The sequence below is a fragment of the Triplophysa rosa genome, linkage group LG17 (genome assembly GCF_024868665.1).
Source record: "Triplophysa rosa linkage group LG17, Trosa_1v2, whole genome shotgun sequence".
NCBI lineage: Eukaryota > Metazoa > Chordata > Actinopteri > Cypriniformes > Nemacheilidae > Triplophysa > Triplophysa rosa.
In genome coordinates this window covers 16,448,271-16,471,154 of record NC_079906.1, presented here as the reverse complement: position 1 = coordinate 16,471,154, position 22,884 = coordinate 16,448,271, and the positions used below count along the sequence as shown (strand labels likewise).

The following is a 22,884-nucleotide window of genomic DNA, read 5'->3' as shown; positions in this document are numbered from 1 at the left end:
AAGTGATAATCCTGTTTACATTACTAATGTCAAGCTAGTGATGTCAGACCCTTTTGGAAACAAATGTGTGGTGCTAGAAAAAACTGAAACAGAAACAGCGGTACGTGTATAAAGTGAACTGTCTAGACAGCCGTTTACTTGACCTTTATCTGTCTGGTTGCAAATATTTATTTTGTCAAAAACAGCCAACACCAAGCGAGGCTCCAACATGTGGCTGTGGTTGGGTCAACTGCAATTCCACAAGTGACTCTTGCATTCTGTTCACACACAGAACAATAATTTTGGGGACTCGCTCTCATATTTCTGTCACGCCGTCAAAGCTCTGCCAGACAGAATGCTATTGCGGTTCAGAGCTGAACACCTTCAGGAGAGGTGAAAATTATAGCAGGAACAGAAGCACCAGACAAGGCAGCACTGTCTGTGTGGTCCATTTCTTAACAATAAACTGAGGCTCAAATCATTGTTAAAGGCTATTTGCGGTCTCTTTAAGGATTAATACACCAATATTATAATGTTCAATATATTGCAAAAAAAGAGCCTGTAGTGGAGGTAACAGTACCTGGCTGTTTCTTTTTCCCTTCCCTCTGCAGCAATGACTTTTGCATTGTACAATCCTACATGAGAAGTGAAGAGGTGTGAATATTCCACATTTCTCATGCTAATGAGCACACGTTGAAACGGTAATGAAATAAGTAAAGAAACTTAGCTGATGGTTTGTTCCAAATCAACTTCATGTGCACAATATGAAGTTTGTTTGCACAAGGACACATTGGTGATTCACGGCTTTTCACCTGTGGTTAAGGATGCGATTAAACCTTCAATAATTCAATTCAATTTTATTTTTATAGCGCTTTTACAATTTGCACTGCATCAATACTGGAGAAACCAAATGTAACTGTGAAATCCTTAAAAAGTTCTTTAACCATATCTCTTCAAAAAAGCGCCACTAATAAATACAACGTACTGTACATGTAGTAACTTATGTCCTTAAGTTGTGTTTAAGGCTATTTGCAACCATACAACAACAGTCCATCTAAATGTGCACTGACTAGACCACAATTGATCTCACTTTAAAACACCTGTGGAATGTGGTTAAAATGGTTCTCTTTATGTCACAAAGTGCATCACACTTTACAATTTAGAAACATGAAATAATATCAAAGAAACCTTACAACAATTACATTATGTACTGTGATCGTGAGATACTCCACACACACAAAAAAAGACTTTCAGACTCCAAAGACCGAATATTGTTTTTTACGCCAATAGTTTAATTGTGCCTGAGCTAAAGCACACTTTCCTCCCCCATGTGAAATAAGATGAGCAAATAGCCTGAAACTCAGTCAGAGATCTTGTCTCTAGCGGAAAACAAAAAAAAAACTGGGGGGGGATGAGGGTGATCTTTTTCTACTATTCTGTTTATCATCCGCCTAATTTTGTGGTTAATTAAGTAAGCAGTGTCTCTAGGGCTTCACTGTTCTGGAGTCAGAGCTAAAAATCTATCAAACCATCCAAGTGTCTTGTGCTCCTGTTTCTCTCTGCTCTTAAACACCACACAAATGAGCTTTCTCCATGCAGTAAACACACACAGTGTCATTCGGTTCCACAGTGTCACACCCCCACGCTTTGTCTAGCATTTTAAAATGCTCCTTGATTGGAAATGATGATGATTCTTAATAATGATCTGACTAAGCGCCATCGGCCTCTTTTCCTCCCACTCAGGAACGCAGCTTCCAGGAGAAGTGTGTGTGTGTGTGTGTGTGTGTCCCCTTAATCCCAGACTCTCATTCTTTTCCAACCTTCCTTTCCCTCACCCTTCATCATAACCCTCACCAGAGGCTCATTCATTTCATCTCGGTGTACTTTTCCTGGCCAAAAGCACACTACGTGCTTCCAAAACAGACCTCTAAACGTCGCAGCGGAAACTATCCAGTGCATGCACTCGCACACAACCTCTCTCTCTCTCGGTTATTATTGTAAACTAAATCCAATGTGAATACTATTGGTTTAAAAACAGAACATGCTGAGTCCAAGAAAAATGTGTCAATTCTTGCTTTAGAGTATCTGACGGTTCAAGCTCTTGAGCTTAAATGAAATGCTGATGTTGTTTCCCACGACTGTGATTCCTAAGTAAATACACCTGGTCTCTGTTCCTCAATGTCTTATGTCAAATCTGATCTGGGGATATGCTCTTCTGAAACCCAAAAAACAATGGATATTTTACACACACATATGGGAGACACCTCTATCAAATTTAATTTACAGTGCATTGACGGTACATTTTATGAGCCGTGATACCTGGGATTCAAACCCATGACTTCGCTGTTGCAAACATCATGCTCTACCAGCTAATGATGTAATTAAAAAATTTTACATTTTTAAGTAAAACTATGTTAAAAAAGGAGTAAATATATATATAGGAATATAGTATTAAAATCTGAAAAAAATGCATAATAACCTTATTGGACTATAGATGGTTTAAGCAGCAACAACATAAACAAACGAAACTCAGTTTATGCGGCCCAAACTTAACTTCCAGAAGACCTCCGCAAAAAATCAATAACTGTTGAGTAGTTTTAATAAATTAAACATAAAAGAAATTGCTATATGACTAGCCAATAGCCAGACCAATAACCAAGACCAGAAGTTAACTTAAAGTGATACTTTACCCAAAAATGAAACTCTGTCATAATTTACTCACCTTCGAGTTGTTCCAAATCTGTATTTTTCCCCCATTGACTCCCATAGTAGGAATAATTACTTTATCTTTTTTTTGTTCTGTTTAACACAAAATAAGATATTTTGAAGAATGTAGAACAGCAAACAGTTCTGGGGCACTTTTGACTACCATTGTATTTTTTCCTACTATGGTAGTCAATGGGGGGCTAAATATGTCCGGTTATATGCATTCTTCCAAATATCTTTGTGTTCCTCAGAAAAAAGAAATTTATACAGATTTGGAACAACTCGAAGGTGAGTAAATGATGACAGAATTTTCATTTTTGGGTGAAGTATCCCTTTAAGGCCAGGCACGTGCATCCAATGAAACCATCTATTGCAGAGCTGTAGAGAGAGTTAAAGGGATCAAAATCCTTTCATCATTTATTCACCCTCATGTCATTCCAAACCTAGATGACTTTTTTCTTCTGCAAAACAAAAAAGATGACATCTTAAAGAACCTCATATCTCATCCAGGTTTGGAATGGCATTAGGGTGAGTAAATGAGGACTTGTTTTTGGGTGAACTATCCCTTTAAGCTTCTACTATAGACAGTTTCATCTTAACAACATAAACAAACGTTACTGCTCATGCGCACTTTTGTGACCCCAAGTTAACTTCCGTTACACATTCACAAACGATAGAGTACCTGTAGATTATTTCTGATAGCAGTCAAAAGAAACCGAGAAGAACTGTAACTTGCCTAAACTTGTCTCTTTAATATTTTTAATTTAGACTCCAATACCAAGCTCTACCGCCGCTAGAAGTCAATGTACCATACGGTTTTTGTTTAAATGCGACCAAACTACAGGACCCATTCAACAAATTGTGTATTTAATTAAATGAACATGCAACAAAATTCAACAAATCGTTTATTTAATACAATTATAATAATTCCACAGTAAAATAATAATACAAAATTCATGTTAACAAATTAAATAAAATATAAATAGTTATAGACACTAGCCAAGCATAAACCGGAAGTTAGGTCAGGCGCACGCATCCGATGAAATGAGTCACAATGTCTTACAGATGAATTCACTAAAATAACACGCACATCTAGGACTCCAACAACCACATGGTCTTGTGCTCTGTCCCTGGGCAGAGAGTGCCAAAAGTCCTTTCGAACAATGCGACAAAAAAAGTGCAGAAATGTACCATTTAGACATCCTGCTCAGAGTCCTCTCTGTCTTGGTTGAGTTGGGCACTCCGGATGGCTGCGCTGATGCAATGTATTTAATTGGCAGTAATCAGGTCACTGGTTAGATGCAGGGCCACTCCGGAATGTCTTACTATTCCCACAGCTACACTACTGTTAACCTGGGCATCAGCCCCACGTGCACTACCCCCCCAAACAGGCTCCTGTACAGTAACCGTATAACTGTATATCACGCCCTGATAGTCATCCAGCATTATGTTTTCCCGGGCTAATTCAGCAGGGTCACTCTATCTGGCTATATTAAGCCAGTTCTGTAATGGCCAGCGGATAATGCTGTGCTCTATTTAAAGCAGTCATTCCTGTCAAAATACTCTTTAAAAACACGTCACTGGCCAGTTTGGGCCCACAGTGGCTTCTCTCATGCTATTATAAGCAGTAAAACCTTTTCCTGAAATAAAGTTGCTATTTGTGCTCGTTCCGGTTGTATTGAAATACACAACCCTATTTCCTGCAGCCAGCGTATGGTGCATCTCCATTTTCCCCCTGCGTTCCTCGGATCACTTTTCATCTGCATTTTTAAGCACGGCTGCATCTCCGCTTGGCAATTATCATAAAACTGTTTACCCAAAACGGCACGCTTATGTTTTTGTGTTCAGAAGCCACTTTAAAGTCACGTATTCAGCAATGCGAATTCGAGCGGGTTATTATTCAAACCGTTCGCAGGTCTTTGCAGCTGCGTGATATTAAGACCGCTACACCTGCTGCTTTTTCCTCGCAATTACTGGATGTATAAAACAAGACATCCATTATTAACTTTCTGAAGTGCTATAAATCAGTAAGACTCTTGCTTGCAAATGCTGCCTAATTGTCGGGATTAATCTCTATTTAAGCGCCACCAGATCTCATCTCCTCACTTTAGCACGTAGCCCCACCAGAAGCGTATTAATGACCGCCGTAAAAGCGTGTAGGAATATCAGACGAAGTTATCCGACACGGCTAATATCAGATGGAGCGTGACTGAGGAGATTACAGTCCTGTTCCAGTTTCTGATTGCTCATGTCAAGATTTAACCAGCGCTCGTGGTCCTAATCACTAACATTAATGAGCATGGTAATATAATGCAGAGAAATGACTTCAGGTCAGCACAGCCGGACCACAAGGGATCCCTGGAGAACCGGCTCCTCATCAAGTAGCAGGGGCTTTTACTTCCTCCAATGCCTCTTTCTGCAAAATCTGACAACCATAACAAAGAGCAGGACGAATAAGCTATATCGCGGTCACGTTAAATGCACTTTTTTGAGTTCCTGATGAAGTAATAAATATCTGTATTGAAGAGGGACGATAGAGTTTCAATGAAATACCTGTGAAATGAAAGATGTGTCATTTAATGTTAGGTTGATAGAGAGAAAACAAAGCAAAAAGACACTTACATTAAAGGGATACTTCACCCAAAAGTAGGAAAAATTACTTAAACATTTTTTTTGTATTTTTTCCTACTATGGTAGTCAATGGGGGGCTAAATATGTCCGGTTATAAGCATTCTTCCAAATATATTTCTCTGTGTTCATCAGAACAAAGAAATGTATACAGGTTTGGAACAACTTGAAGGTGAGTAAATGGTGACAGAATTTTCATTTTTGGTGAAGTATCCCTTTAAGGGATAGTTTACCCAAAAATGAAAATGCCTGCCTGTGAAAACCGAGCTAAAGACATACAGTATTTTTGTGATTTACTGTTTTCTTCATAAAATCATCCTACATAACGTAAAGAACATTCTGTGAAAATATAACCTTGATATATGTAATGTTGACTGAGTAAAGCCATGTCAAAGATAAATCATAGTGAAATAGTTGAAATCAAATTTTGATGCTTGTTACCTCATAAAAAGACTTTTGACATTTCACTATTTCTCTCTTTTTTCCACAAGCTCACACATTGTTTCATTATTTACTCACCCTTACAGTATGTCATTCCAAACCTGTAAAAGTTTGCAGAACACAAAAGATGTTTTGAAGAATGAACCATACAAAACTGGCCCCCATTGACTTTCACTCTATAAACACAAAACCAATTTGACTTCTCAAAATATCAGCTTTTGTGTTCCACAGAAAAAAACATGCAGGTTTTGATTGACTAATGGGTGAATAAATGACTTTATTTTTGGCTAAACTACTTTAAATGCAGCTGTGTTTAAAAAGCAATGTATACTTTTATTGTCTGTGCTAGCGCATTTACTTGGAGTTTGTTTTAGGTTCTAAGTGGTGGCAGACCAACGTTTTTTAAACATTGACAACCATTGGCGGTACACAAAGTTTTGCTGAGATGTTAATCACTGTGCAGCCAAGATGGCAAGAAGCGAAAGAGGTTTTTTATAAACCCACAGCGTTTAAGAGAGAGAGAGAGAGAGAGAGAGAGAGAGAGTGATTAAGTGGAAAGGTGACTCTCTCAGGATTTTGCTGGGAAAGAATTAATCAGCAAGGTTTAGCAGAGGAACAGACCTGAATACACAACACACTCACAGGACGCCCTGACTTCAACAGAACGACATTCGTGCAACCACAGCTATATTTCAAACCTAATCCAGCATGATAAAATCCAAAGCACTCGTCCTCCTCATGCAGGCGCCAGCACTGCTGTCCACTTTATTCTGGCAAGACCCTTTAGATTCAAACGATACCGCCACCCTTTCCACTTATATTAACTGTGAGTTGTCTAAGTGGGTCAAGGAGGTCTCTGCGGGGATCTCATAAGCCACACGGCCTGTCATGAAGCAGCTAGGTTGGGCTGATAAGACCATCTCGACGACAGACGAGAAGCCCGGCGCTTCATTACCGAGCCAGACATCCATACCGGAATGAGAACCGGTGCCCAGAATCACACCAAGCGGAGCACCGAATTCATCACTCCGGGTACAGATGCAGAGGAGCTTGCCACCTTGAATCATTAGCACAAATTCTCTAATTAACCTGTTAAAGAACAATAACAGCCTGCAAATGCGGCTCACGGCGACTCCAGAGACCAACACACACACGCACAACCGCAGGGTCATGGACTGCAAATGGTACTTTGTTTTCCTGGTACAAAGGGAAATAAGGAAGAAAAGCAAAAGAGGAAGAAAGACAGATGCCTGTTTGAAGTAAAAAAAACTATCTTCAACATGAAAACGTCTCCAATAGATGTGGGAGAGAGAGAGACTGGGAGATCTAAAGCGAGGGAGAAACGGAGAACAAAAGAGAAAGCATCAGCTCAGATGTTGACTTTGGGTGGAAACATACAGTAAAAGATGAGCGACACAGACAGCTAAACTCCTACAGGTTCAGGCCTGGATGCTCATCGCACAAGCGCACCAGCAGTGAACTCTGACGGAGGGGTGAGAGCTGTGCTGTGAAGGAATTCAGAGATGAGTTATTATATTAATGAACGACTCGGAGCAGCCTCTGCCTGCAGAGATGCTGAGCCTGTGCTCAACCGCTCTTTGTCAGTGGCAGCTGGTTTCAAGCTGACAGGCAAATGGTGCCGTGCCACAACACTCGCTGCGGATGACTCTTCTCCAAGCAAACACACACTTTACACATCTCGCTTTCTCTGAAACCTAAGATTCAACATGTCCAACCTATGTAAAATACTGGTAGTAGTTTAGATCAGGGGTTTTCAAACTGGGGTCCATGCAGGTACCCCCAGAGGGCCTCTAGAAGGTTCTAAGGGGTCCCCAGAAATCTCAGAGAAATAAAAAGGCAAAGCAAAAATTGAGCATTATAACTGTGCGTTCATATTTAGTGTTTATCTCTTCTCTCTTGCTATATGCCTACTTCCAGAATAGTTTATTTTTATCTTTATAGTGAGTTTTTCCTCACTGCAGTTAAGTAGCTTTCACAAAGATGTAATGAAAATAGCTACAGTAAAAATACATTTCAATTGAAAATGTTTCTCTTTAGGATTATACATCCAACATTACTCTATTACAGCCAATTATTTTATATGTTGTCTTTAAAATATCACACTTTTTATTAATCTAACAGAGTTTAAATGTTTATAATGCATTTCAAAAAGGAGTCCTCACAAAAGGTATCATATTTGGGGGTCCCTCGCATTGTAAAGTTTGAAAACCCCTAGTATAGACTTCCTCATAAAACATATTGTGCATTTCTAGCGTTATGAAGTAGTTACGTTTTGTTTGATGGTATAGATTACCCACCTCAGTGCTTTGAAAAACCACCCTCTTGAACATGAAGTGGGCAGACTCATCTGTCTGACATGTAAAGTGACAAACTACAGTTAGTTTTCATCTTTAAAAAACAGTCACTATTTTTTCCTCAAAAGCTCAATGTAGCGAAAAAAGTAACCCATCAAAATTGCGCTCGAGTAAGTGATTCTGAAAATACAGAACGCATCATTTGGTCCACATTCTAGTAATTTTATGTCATATTTTGAGGCTCAATTCAATTTTTTGTTTATGAAATTGGCAGTATTTCATTGACGCCACAATGCAATTATTCTGTCATCTCCCGTGTGCTTAGAGTTCAGTAGCCATGGTTTATTTTGCCTGTGTCAAATGTTTGACATCTGCTGACAAATCAGCCTTTCAAGCATTTGTTAGGTTTAGCTTTAGCAGTCTGTTTATAAAACGAACCATTGCAGTGGAAAGAATGTTTATCTCCACTGGACCCACGTGAAACGTTAAGAGACCGCGACAGGGGACTTGAGAGAGGGCAGAGAAGGTACCGTGGAGTAAAATGTAAGCAACCCAGCTGCTTTATCTCATAAAAGAGAGAAGAAACCTGACCCAAGGCACAGGCTGCAGGGTCCCAAGCTGCTCTTCCATAACTAGCGTGAACATCGGCGTGCTCTTCTGCCGCACTGCTTCAAAGGAGCTCTCTAATGGTACCGATGACAAGCGTGAGAAACAAGGCAGGTGAAATCGCCTTAAATGAGAGCGTGAGTGAAGGAAAAGCGACGGCCTTAAAAGCCCATTCTAAAATAAGCACCATTTTAAACATTTGGCAAAGCCCGCGCTCTCCCGTGTCGGTGAGATTGTTCATTCAGCCCTGCAGCTACGCAATTAAACTCCCTCATACTGAGATTCATCAATAAACTTAGCATTAAAAATGTTATTCTCGCTGCAGACGTGCACGCAATTGTTTACCGTAACATATTTGAAGCGTGATCTGGAGAGGTTTAAATACCCAAGCCAATTTGCTCACAATTTCCACATGAACTCTCACGTGGATGGGAGCCGCACGTCGCCCGTGTTTGACGCGGTGACCCGGCGCCAGGCCGTGTTGTGCTTCATGTAAAACCTCACAGATCCCAACGTCATGACAGACAGGGGGCAGAAGGACAGCGTACAGCGTACAGCGTTCTCTGGGATGATGGTCTCCATCTAAACGTTTGTAGAGTTTACACTGACGGTATCAAGTTTCCTTGGCGACCAAAGCGGTGCTGTGGGGTTGGCTGGGAGTGGATGAAATAAACCAGGGGTGACATACAATGCTATTTATACTGAGCAAGTTGATAATTGTTTAAAGGTTAGGCTGTTAGCAAAGCATAAACAAGCATTCTGCGATTCCCCCGCGGCACAAGAGGAAGAGCGCGTCACATGTTTGCCAGGCTGTCTGCCGGGATACAAAGCTCTGTTATGCCAAAGGTCTGCATGTGCCGCCAATGGGGACTAAGAGACTAATGTTGCTCTGAGATAACATTGAAAATATGACCAAATGCACTCAACAAGCTCTTAAATGTGTCTGAAAAAAGCCTAAGAAGTTTGTGACCAATGACTAGTCTTATTGCAGGTTAATCTCATTTTCACTTTGCAATTCCGAGAATTATTTTCTTAACTTTATTTCTATTTTTAAAAAATCAGAAAAAACTAAAAAGTTCACAAAGTATGAATGTTTTAAAACAAATACTTAACAAACCTAACTAAATTTAACTAGATCCATATTCAAAACAAGAAAGTGTATCACACAATTAAAGCAAAATGATTGTTTTTTGAATGATTGATTTTTACTGGCACAAATATACTGCAAAAATCTTTTTTCCTTTATCTGTGTAACAGTGTAAAATGAAACTTATAAAATAACATTTCGCAAGATTTAGCATGCTTGTGAAGGGAGTTGCATCTATGCTAACGGCAGAGCTGAGCTTTAAAAAAACTGCCACACACTCTTCTTTGTGTGTTCAGCCTGACACAAAAATGCCGGCCGCCTCTGATGTTGACCACAAAAACAAGTTATTAAAAAGCTTGAAAGGGGGTATGAATATTCACACGGGGGATTTGAGAGCAGAGGCTTGACAGCAGGGTGAGCAGTCAGGCACCCGTCTCACTAAGCGATTTCAACACAAATCCATTCAGATCCTTATGAGCACACCAGGGTGAAAAACATTTACATACAAATACAAATATGCCACCACACATGCTTACAGAGGACTACAGAATTTGATTATCACAATTCCTCTTCGCACATGAGAGCAAAATCCATCGCCGTAAATGCGTTGCGATTCAATTAAAATACATTAGCAAATTGTCCTCGGAAACCAAGCAGTCTAATCTATAATCAGCCGAATGGGAGCTCTATTTTCATGGCTTTTGTTTACACGCGTGAGCCCAAAATTGGTGTTTTTCCCCTGCGTGAGGAGATCTCTTAACAAGCGAAGACACTCGACATCAAAGATTTCTGGCTTATTTTCATGGCGTTTCAGCTGAGTGCCAGATTGATTCATATGGTGTCTATGTGTGTGTGTCCATAGCTGACATCATCCCGAGGGTGCAGCAGACTGTGTTACAGCAACTGCCTGCTGACATTAGACCTGTTGCCTCCAGATGGCCTATGCGACACACACACGTGTGATATTTTGTCATTGTTGCTTCAATATTCACACTCCATAAGCTCCAACCAGCTATGAATGTATGCTCTATTAGTACCTTTATTATTAGAGAGAGAGGGAGAGGGAGAGGAAATGAGTCCACTGGTCATATTTTATTTTAAAATTAACCAAACAAGACATTTTGACGCACATCACTATTGAGAAAAATTTGAAAACTTTAGTAAAAATGCGCAGATAATTTATCATAAAAACAATATTGATAACTATAAATAAAAATTGACTTGGCTCAAATATATAAAATATAACCTAGACATTGCAATATTATGACAATCACCCAAAGAGAGAGCGCGAGCCCCACCAGATGCACTCCACAGCATGAGCTCCGTTTGGCTCCGTGAACCGATTTGTGCAGGAACTCAGATTATTTTGTACATTAATTGGTTCCTCCGAGTTCTCGATATAATGTTTCAATGGTCCTCTGAGGCACCACCTGAGTCCAGCACCCCACGCAGCAGTTAAATACCCACAATCCCTGTCCAGAGCCCCCCCAGAACCTAACTCTCTTATTTCCCCCTTCTGCATTACCTCACTGCCTGGCATCTCTCCCACTGCCCTCTGTCCTTTGCCCTCTCTCTCCATCTCTCGGTTTCCCTCTCTTTCCCTCGTTGTGCCCCGCATTCATTTCACTTCCACTTTGTTCCCTCTCTCGCCCTCTCTCATGCATGATTGCGTCCTGCGGGTCACAGAATGCAGTATACTGTTAATTACCTTGAGGCTGAGAACAAGGCACTCGGATTATGATGGAAAAGAGAAAATTAGATGAAGGGGGAAAATTGTGGTTTACGAAATACTTCATCTAAAAATTAAAATTCTGTCATCATGTACTCACCCTCATGTCTTTTCAAACTCTTCCTTTTTATAAAATGAGTTTAAGAATGTACTGGTCACCCTTTTCTATGCAATTACAATGAATGACTAGGACAGCTTCAAATTTCAAAAAGGACTCAAAAGAACCACAAAACCCAAGTGGTCTATAGGACTCGGGACTTCTAAAGCCATACGATAGCTTTGTGTAAGGAACAGAAAGAGGTCGCACCGATCTAGTTCTTGAGTTCAATTGAATGATCTTGAGTTTACAGCTCACCTGAGGGAAAGATTAACAGGGAGTATCAAACTTAAATTTCAGTCTTTTCCTCACACAAAGCTATTTTAAGACTGTAGATGCCTTGGAATAGTGTGTCAACTCCTATGGGTCACATTGAAATTGTTATTGTGTGAAAAGGAGTGACGTAAGAGTAAGTAAATGTGTTCCCTGTAGATCAACTGGTAGAGCATTGCCGCCAAGATAGTGGGTTCAATTCCCAGAAAACACAAAAACAGCAACTGCTTTGAATGAAAGTGTCTGCATTTACATTGATGCTATTGGAACAAATACAAAATGACTAAATTTACTATGAGACGTCCAGGGACCAGAAGTTACTCCACATTGCCACAGTACTGTGCAAACAATTTTCCTTGCAGATTTCCAACAAAGTCGACAGACAGAAGTGTGATCTGGTTAAAACATCCTCAGGTATGTGTGTGCTCTGTTTTACTACAGTAAAGCGGGAATTTTTCCTCTGTGGCTCAGTGAGTCATATATGCCTTCATTAACACACACACACACACACACACACACACGCTTCCTCTGTACCTGAGAGACAATGTTCTCACACCAGCTGCAGAGCAACACCAGCCCAAAACAGCAAGCAACAATGTGAGATTTGTGTGCGTTTCAGTGTGTGTAGGTGAGACTGAATGTGACAGATATGCAACATGATGTGAGAGAAAGCGAGAAAACAGATGTTGTAAATCTGTGTAAGGTGTGTTTTACCCAATTTACACCTGGTATTAACATCCTTTGCAGGTATTATAATCACAACTTTTAAATTATGTTAAATTATGGTGTAAATATTTGTGATGAATCAAACCCCACTTGGAGGTAAATGCATGTAATGAATAATATAACTCACGACAATAGTTGTGCAAATGCCTAAACAGTAAGGAAAAGTCATGCATTTCACTAAACCTATAAATAACGTGTTGATGTGTGGCAAACTGGAGAAGCACACACATATATTCAGTCCGACTTTAGAAGATCTGCCTTTTCAAACGTTAAATGGATAGTTCACCCTAAAACAGTGTCATTTTTTTCACTTTCAAGTTGTTCAAAACTTGTATAACTCATTCAACACAAAATATGACATTTCGATAAACCTCAATTGGTGGTTTTGTGTCCACACAATGAATGTCAATGGGGTCCAATGTTGTTTGGTTACCAACATTCTACAAAATATATTTTGTGTTTTGCAGAAGAAATCAAGCCATAAACGTCTGGAATGACATGATGGTCAGTATCATGTATCAATCAGTATCAATCTATCCCTTTAACACAAAGTGATACCCTGACATAGCAAGTGATTTATGTGGTCACAAATCAGAGCCCCTTAGAAATGTCACACATTTCAGAGGCATGTAAAAACCATGCGCGAGTAGCGATACGTCTCGTCTGACCAGTTGTGATCCACTTACCCGGATGGATGTTCGCATCAAGTGTAAACAGTTCGTGTGTGTGTGTGTGTTTGTGCGTGTGTGTGTGTGTGTGTGAGACAGTTTTTTCTTTCTGACTGACACTGTTTTCTGCAGTTCCTCGCTGGGGCCTCTTGTTAGCATCTCCCTCATTAACAAATCCTTCTGTGAGCGCTGCCGGCACGCTGTGAGAGAGATGCGAATGGGCCCCGGAGAATGCACAACGGCGACAGTGCAACAAACATTCGCATTCAAGCACACGTACAAACATTCACTCATACTTTTCCTGTTTCTTTTTCGTACACTCACACATTCTTTTTCTCTGTCTGTCTGTCTCTCTCTCTCACACACACACACACACACACACACTTGATGTTTATTCACTCCCAGGCAGACTAACAAACTCCTATCGCCCACCATCTTTTCTCCTCACCCCGTTCCTTCAGTCGAAAGTCTGTAACACAACAGCAATCGCATTCAGACCCTGCCTGTCTTCTGAAAGCATTAGAGTCATACACAGCCCTCTGTCTGCACCCAACACTCTTTATCTCTTCAATATACCCGGTCACTCTCTATGCATAAAGCTGTATTTATGCAGCTTATGCAAATCAAACTTTATCAGTGTGAGCGAGAGATCGTTCACTTAAAGGATAGGAGAGTGACATTGGGAACATGGGGAAAGTAAAAAGGCAGATGAGACGCTGTAAAGCAACACCGAATTTAGAAACTCACTTTTTTCTGAATACATTTGAACATCTGACTGGGTTTGAAAGATGAGGCTGATGGGCAACATACATCAAAAGTGGATGAGAAAAATGTTTGGAGATGAAAGGATCCGGATGACAGGATGAGAGAGAGGCTGGATATGTGATTAAACAGCGGGGAGAAGGGGGTCTTCACTTAGGGGGAATGGAGGCGAAGCTTTATTACATTTTAATGGGAGGAGCAGTGACCTCCAGCACCACCTTATGGCAGGTCAGGGGAGGGGTTAGCCTCCAGGGGCAAGAGAATCGTGGAAAATGAGGTTTCGCGGGATCGCTGATTAATGTGTTTACTGCTCCCTGGGCCACTCCTAGACTAACCTTCAACAGATATGATGGGAAAATAGGGAATTGAGAGTTTAGAGACAGCATTGCCATTGCTACAGTGTGTAAGTGGCTGTGTTTAGAATAGAATATCAGTTTAATACTTACTGAACACATAAATGTATACTGCCTATTTTCTAACAGTAGGCATTACTGCACAATAAACCTTTCAAACAGTCAAATGCTGCATTATCAGATGACTGCATCACATTTCTTGTTTTTTTTTCTCAGCACAGTGAATGCATGGGAAATTTTGTCATTGACTCATCCTCAATTTGTTCCAAACCTGTATACATTTCTTTGTTCTAGTGAACAAAACAGAAGATATTTTGAAGAATGTGGGGCACCATTGACTTCCATAGAAGCCTTTTCCCCTATTGTAGTCAATAGTGCCTCTGAAGTGTTTGGTTGCAAACATTCCTCTAAACATTTATCTTTGTGTTCAGCAGAACAACCAAATTTACACAGGTTTGGAAACATTTAAAGGTGAGTAAATTATATAATTTTAATTTTGGGGTGAACTATCCCTTTAAGCTTAATTTTGTATAGGCATACTGCTCATTTTAGCAAACATAACAGTTCATCCAAGAATTTTACGCCTACGGAACATTTGCATACTGTGCACAGTAGCATTTAGAATATATACTGTCTGCACTGCAGCATGCTGTAGAAACAGATAGTTCACCTAAAAATAAAACTTAATCTTCAATTACTCACCCTCACATTGTTCCAAACCTGTGCGACTTCAAAACCAGTCTTTAGAAGGTTCATAATGATGTGACGGTGCGTTAATCATGACAATTTTCATTTTTGCCTTACCCAACCCTGTAAGAGTAATAAAGTATGCTCTGTAGTATGCTTTCAAACACAGTAAGTTTTATATGGCGACATCTCAACATTTTTGCGTGCTCTGTGTCAGCCCAGTATGCTCTTCGGCTCTCCCATTCACCTTCTCTTTCCACAAGCTCCACATGCTAAGTGAGAACATTGTTCCGGTCAATTTGTTCCTTTCAGAGTCCCAGTGGGCAGTGTCCTTTAGTATGACAGCACACTGAGAGAAAGTACTCTGTCTGGAAGGGCCTGACATCAAGACAAGAGTGAGAGAGAGAGAGACTGAGGTAAAAAGAGAAGAGAGAGAGTGAGAGAGAGAAGAGAGCGAAAGCACTGTGCCAGAGAGGGAGGGGCAGTGAAAGGGACGGTTTGAGATATGGAGACATCGAGGCTGACAAAAAGAATGACTAAGAAAAGAGAAAGGGAAGGAAACCGGATTACAGGAAAAGAGAGATAAAGAGAGCGAGGGGATTAAAATTGACGGGGGGATTTAAAGGGATAGCTCAGCCAAAAATGGAAATTCTCTGAACGTTTATTTAAGCTTGATGCATATAACTTTTCTGTCCTTCACAGGAAATTTTATAGGATTACAATAAACTATGACTGAACTATTCAAGCTTTAAAGAAAGGATGCAGCAGACAAACCATAAGAGTTTCGGAAATAAACTGGCTGATACAGCAAACGTGATATATAGTCTTCTGAAGTAGGGCTGGGACGATATATACTGCTCGGTCTAAAATCACTATTAGATCGAGTCGTTTATAACATGCATTTGAAAAATCAACACTCGTCAAACATCATCATTATAAATATACTTTATTATCATGAAAATACCTAAAAAAAGGTTTGAAGAACAGCGATGGAATATGACCATTGGCATTTCATGGAACAAGAGAAATGACATACTATACAATATGCACTTATGCACCATGCACTCAAACATGTAGTGTATGAATTTTAGAAGGGTAGTATCTTCCCAAATGGTTTTATACTAACCGGAAGTATATCGGTTTCCCAGACTAGTGCAAATGACGCAAGTCGCACGGCACAATGCGTGTGAATAAAAATCAATTTGTACATTACCCAGCATTCCTTTAGTCATCATCAGATTGAAGCGTTAACACTCTGCAGGAGTTTTGCTCGAGCAGCATCTGATAGCCCCGCCTCCCTTTCTCTACGTTAGCGAAACTGCAACCGTTGAGTGCGTGACGTGTCCACAGTTCCACATTGCATATTTTCGGTTGAAAAAGTGCATCATCCGGGTACTTAGTGAACTTCTTTTTTGAAAATGTTCAATGGGAACGCACCACTCACCCTCCCTGCGTTCCAATCAAGCATACTATCTGTCCTAATAGTATTTGAAAGTAGAATTATGATGTCCAAAATTGTAGTATGTTTAAAATAGTATGCCCAAGATTCCCGGATGGTCTACTACTTTCGATAGAAATTCGAAGTGCAGAATGATGCACATTCTAATGGCTGATATTACCCACAACTCACCGTGAGTAGGCGGAGTCAAGTGATGCTCCACTGCTTTAATAAATTATATAACTGATGCGTCACTAAATTAACAAATGTAAGTAAACATTAAATACGAAATAATTAATGAATACATACCTTAATGGAATGAAGAGCTGTATTTTGATGTGTGACAGTTACTGGCCACAATGTTGTCTAGGCAACAATGGCCACTTCCGCTTCCTGTTAGTATGTCCCAGTGTGTGCAATCTCTTTTGCCATGCACTCAGTAGCTACTATTAGGGCATAGTATAAGTAGGCGAATTGGAACGCAGGGACTATTTATACTACAAAATGGCATACAATAGTGCATAAGTGCGCGATTTGGAACACACCCTAGCTGTGTCCCAATTCCGGGGCTACAACCTTCTTAGGTTGCTGACATAAAAACGAGGACTTGTTTTTCAAAGTACGCAGCCTCTAAAGTCCAAGAACCGAACTGAAATGAGACGGTCCAACTTCAGACGGATTTCCTAATTGCTTCACCTGCTGCTCATGTTGCGTGGCGACAGCAGGACACAACAGAGACGTTTCTGACTTTTTTAACAAATACGGAGCCATAAAAATTATATTTTATTTCAGAGAATATGACACGTTTATGTAGATTAAAACAGCCCAAGAGTATATTAAATTAACCAATCTTACAAATTTAAAACACAATAATGCACCAATGATGTTAATGAACTACATCATATATAATATTAAAACACTGAAATGGACCGTTTTTGTGAATTACATACTTTTATTTAACTAAAGTTTTGAATGATTATTTAAAAATTTCAAGCCGTTATAGGCGCGCAATGAATCTCGGGATAGCCGAGGCTGTAAAGGATACATTCGTTCTATCCTTAAAAACCCACGGAAATAAGGTCGCATTTTGGGGCTGCATTTGAAGCAACCTTTGAATTGGGACAACCTTACCAGCCTTCAGTCGCGCTGCTGTGACGCAATCGGTCTTAAAATGCAGCCTTCAAAGAACGCAGCCCCCGAATTGGGTCACATCCCTTATGCGCAGTGTTTCCAACTTTTGCAAGACAAATAAGCAACTGCAGCTCCAAAAACAAGCCCAAAACAAGCCCAACATTATTCATGATCATCAATGTAATTTATTATCAATTATTTATTATTAATGAACGAGCCTGGGTCATTTTAAACTGACACTACCCTGTTTGAAAAACACAAACATAAATTATTTTACAAAAATTAATTGCAAATCTCTGATGTGAGCAGTATAGGCCTGGAGAGATGGAAAAGGAGAAGATATAATGACCACTTAACGTAGCTGTAACAGCCACACATTTATAATAAAGTAAAACTGAACTATATGCATTTGATGTATACTTTTTAAAATTATATTCTGCAATGATCAATACATTTATTTAATACAATAAAAATGTTTGATGTTTACCTTATAGCCTAATTAATAGGGTCATCCCTCCCTACCCCTTTGCTGCACCGTGATCAGATCTGAACGTTTCGTTCATTTTCACATTTCATTCTAATCGTGACAGATGTAATACATTTAGTTTAGTTGGTAGGGGAAAGGAGGCGGTGTGTTTGAGGACAAATTACGCTATTCACACGTGCTTAGGCTTGAATAACGCTGTGTAGCCAACCGCGCAGATCTACACTTTTAACATGTTTAATGATGTAGCCCGGTTATAAAATGCTTTTTATCTTTAAGTGAATATTTCATCTGTTTAGTATATTTACCTCCGATTACCCAAAAGAGCGCCGATGATTACGTGAAGAGACCACTGTAGCATTCTTGGCTTCTCTATGTTGTTTTACGTGCTTAGATCTGTTGTGTGACCTCCTGCGTGACATCATAGTACCGCGAGAGTGATTCGACAGTAGACGTCTCTGTATGCTTTCAAATAGCTCTCGCAGTGCTGTGATGTTATGCTTTGCTGCATGTAGTACAAAAAGTCTGCCTTCGAGCAGACAGTGTTAATGGATTTAACAAAACAGCGACCATAGATGTAAAGAAACAAAGTTGCTTGTCAGGTTCAGAACAAGCAACCATATTTTTTAAAATAAGCCCAAAAACCTGCAACAAGTGATTTTTTAACGCGACTTGACAGAAAAAGAAGCCCAAGGTCGCGTATTTTAAGCGGACTTGGCAACTATGCTTATGCGTGTAAATCGTACTTCTTCTGTGTACCATATTCAGAGTTTCTGTGCGAGAGCGCCCTCTGGCTTTCGGATGTGGCGCCATTTTACCGTAATTCATTGGGAAACTGAGTTTAAGAATTGCACGATGTATCGTCCCAGGCCTATTCTGAAGCCATATGATAGCTAGACTTAAATCTGGCCCCGGTAAGGATGGGCACGGATAAGCAGTTTTGCCTCAGATAAGCAGTTTTGCCACAGATAGGGTCTGCAGGGGCACAAGGCTGAGCCAGGCGCAGGTGACGCAAAGCCCTAAGGGCAACTGTAAGCGTGCATGTGTGTTTGCACGCGTGCCCTCCGCGCCGTAGCACCTGTTCCCCTCGGCACAGCGGCCTCAACACTTGCACTGCAGGCTGAAGTGCGGCTGTTGGGGAGAAGGGTGCACACGAACAGGGCACCCATTCAAGAAAAGCTGGAAGGAAAATAACTCTCCCGTTCTCCTCTTTCTCCCTTCATCCTCCTCTTCTAATCCCCACAAATCGCATTTTAGAATATCCCGCGAATTACATCCTAATAAAATCAGCGGGAGTTTCGCTCAAGCTCGCTGTGTGTTGGGAAAGTTGCACATCTCGATATTAAGTAAGGCTGTAATAAAACAGAGCTCTGTGTTTGCTGGGGATTAGAACGGCTCCACTGAACAGTCTGTTAAAATGTGAAGTGAATTAAAGACAGCTCCAGAAATGACATTGTCGAAAATGGTAACAGACAAATAACTAAAGCGCAGGCTTTATTTGTCGTGCACACACACAAAATCTACGTTAATGTAAGCGGGTCTATTCGGAGTTGTACGCTTCCTCTGCACTTCTCACATTGTGTGCAGCGGTGCTAATGATAATTCAGTGTGTAATGAGAGGTTTTGTGTGCGCACTCGAAGAGGTCATCAGCTCACCCAGACAAATGCCACCCTCAGTCATGAATCAAGGGCCTCAGGGACTGGTTAAAAAACATAAAACGCTTCAACTGGACTGAAACCAAAACAAAGAAAATGAACGATAATAACCTAATTCATAATACTACGCCCGGCGCACAGCCCTAATGACTGCTAGAGGAGCTTGAGACCTTTGGTAAAAGACAGTTTCTGCCTCACAGCAGGATTCGTGTCCGGTAAGCCTGAGTCACACAAGAGGAGAAAGCAGATGGACTCCCTATCCTGTCCATATCTTACCTTTTCTTCAATAAAGGCCACTGCCTCCACTGGCAGACCCTCTTTTCACCTCTTTTCTCATCTACTCTCTCTCTCGGGTTCTTCTATAGAATGCTCGAACCCTGAGGGACTTCACTTTTCCCTCTCTTTCCAGCCCACAAACCTTGAGCAGTAACAAAAGGCAGCTCAATGCCTATTTGAATTTGAAACAGGGGAACTATGACAAAACCGTGTCGCACGGCGAAGAGGCTGAGAGGCTGGTGGTACAGAGCCAACATTTCATGCAATTTACCCTCATGTTGGGAAAGGAAGGTGAAGTGAGCAATTGGACCCACTTAGTGTAGTGGAATATAAACAGCTGCTGAATGAGTTTAAAACGTTGTGTGTACATTTAAACATCTGAACAATATAACAAAGCAAAAAATCACAACATTAGGTAGAATACAAAAGCATAGTTATAGCTCTAATATCAATTCATGAGAAACAGGGTGGCCAAGGAAGTGGCACCTGGATTTATGCATTTCCATTAAATGCCCACTTTAAACCATATAAACAACCTGTAAGCAATAAAACATTAAATATGAGGTTTTGTAAGCAGAAATACAGCGGGGAAACAAAACAGACAACCAATGTCACTGTTCAATTTGATAAAGGATTATAAATACATTTTAAATAGTCAAAGCTGCACGTAAAGTAATATCACTATTCATATTTTAAAGGTACACGTAGGCTAAATTAAAATCGCATTTAAAACGCAATGAATGGGAAAATGTTTTATTCCCCTCATACCATCGAAAATCCTTATAGCTATCACACAAGCCCATTTTTACACGCAAAAGCCAAACCGAAGACAAAAACTAGTTTAAACCGTGTTTAAATAGTACATTTCTTTTTTTTATTACATTTACTGAATAAACGCATCAACACCCAACAACATTTAACTCAATTAATTATAAAACTAATTCAGTTAGTGTGAAAACAGCAGAAACGCTGAATACTGAGCGCGTGCAACGCCAAACCCATCGTCGCAACACAGTGCGATGGGGAGGAAAAGCCAGTGACAACTACTGAGATCCAGAACAGTGCGTTATCATTTGATAAACCAGCATACTTACCGATAACAGTCGCGAGGAACGTGAACGACTCGCCACCTCGGGACTATAATCCAGAATGATTGAGAAGAGAGGAGGGGTCCGTTTGAAATCTAGTCCTCTCTATCGCACCTGTCTCCTGCGCCCTTATCTGACATCTTTAAGACAACTGTGTCGCTTCTTGTAAGTCCATACCCCAACAACTAACCCCACACCCCAACAACGTACACAACGGCACCTGTCCCCTGGAAAAAAAAAACACCACGCCACAAAGCTCGTTTATGTTGCCCCCGAACAAATGGCATTTCCGGCTCGGTCCTGCAGCCGTACTTGTTCCCCTTCAGACTGCCATCCAGGATTCAAGAGTCGTTTGGAACAGGCTGGGATAGATACATAGATTGGGTCTAACAAACAGTTCGTGCCAGCGCAAACAGCTGTGCCTTGTGAAAATGTGTTTGTCTGGACTGGTAACACTTGCTGTATCAATCAATACTGCTATAATACTTATTCTGTGCTGCGCAAAATGAATGTATCGGTCCGGAGCGCGTGGCTTGTGCGTTTGTTTGGTTCGAGCTGCACTTCCTCCGATCTGAATCCAGTCTCTGTAACCCGTTATGAAACTTCCATTGTCCGGTAGAAATGTAATATTTCCTGCACTCCCCGGCGTGTAGCCCTACAGCGTTTGGTTTGGAGAGAGAAAGACAGAGAGATCATGGGTTTGGTATCTCGCGCTGTTGTGAGTCTGTCACCCACAGCTATAGAAACACGCGAGTCAATGCCAAAACCTGACGCAGAATTTATCGGTGGACTGGAGCGGAATTAATTTGTCGATCAACGTTTTGGGTCATGAAATTAATAATGAGACTTGGATCGGTTCTTGCAACAAACTGTAAAGCTGAAATGCAAGTAAATATAATGCGAGGAATATGAGAGTTTTAATAAGCATGAAAATAAGAACGCAATGGCTCTCAAGATGATCGTTTGATTTTCTCATGTGCATATCAGAGGACTTAGAAAAACAACAGAATAAAAAAACCTGTCAAATGTAAAAACACAAGGGAACACATCTGTTGCAATGAAATTATGTAGGCTATAGGAACGTTATTATTATGCCATATGAATTCAATATTACATGGTAATTATATAAATGTATTTAGCTGCTTTTACACAAGCGCTTGTTAAATCTGTTATTGAAATAACTAACAGTTATAATAGTTATTTTAAAACGTGTATAGTTGAACTAAAAAATACAAATAAAACTCACAAAACAGGGAAGTAAGAGCAAAATAACGTTCTTCTGTCTTTTTCTCACTCTATAATCATACTCGTCCAAGTTTGTCCAGACAACAATAGATGACTAGACTCATTCAGTTCATTCACTCACCAGTTGAGTTGAAGATGCCTTAGGCAGGTGAGTGAATTACAATAAAACTGACAATATTAGAGACATAAACACACCTAAAAATCTCCCTCTCAATTAAAACATAAGCAGAAGAAAATGTACTCGCTGTGACTCAAACTAATTGTGTTTATGCACAGAAAAATGTAGGTGTGTGATATATGACTCGGTAAGAGTATGCAAACAGTAGCTTACCTCACTACCATGACACATCTTCCAGAATCCCACCACAAACTTTATTTTTAAGTAGTCCCGGGAGGATTAGAAAAAGTTGATTCTCCCGCTTAAACCATTTATTATGGTCAGCAAGCCAAAACTACCTTTTATTATATTCAAGGATTAACGGAAGTGCTGAATTTGTGAAAAGTGCTTT

The 22,884-nt window shown here is 40.3% G+C and overlaps 1 protein-coding gene across 2 annotated transcripts in view; it reads right to left on the bottom strand.

The window, feature by feature from the left end:
• Window positions 1-21,854, bottom strand: part of sema6bb (sema domain, transmembrane domain (TM), and cytoplasmic domain, (semaphorin) 6Bb) — a 104,441-nt gene extending 82,587 nt beyond the window's left edge. For both annotated transcript variants that reach the window (XM_057356846.1, XM_057356845.1), the window contains exon 1: window positions 21,137-21,854. The gene's annotated coding sequence lies outside the window, so the exon portion shown is untranslated. The remainder of the gene's footprint in view (window positions 1-21,136) is intronic.
• Between the last annotated feature and the right edge of the window lie 1,030 nt (window positions 21,855-22,884).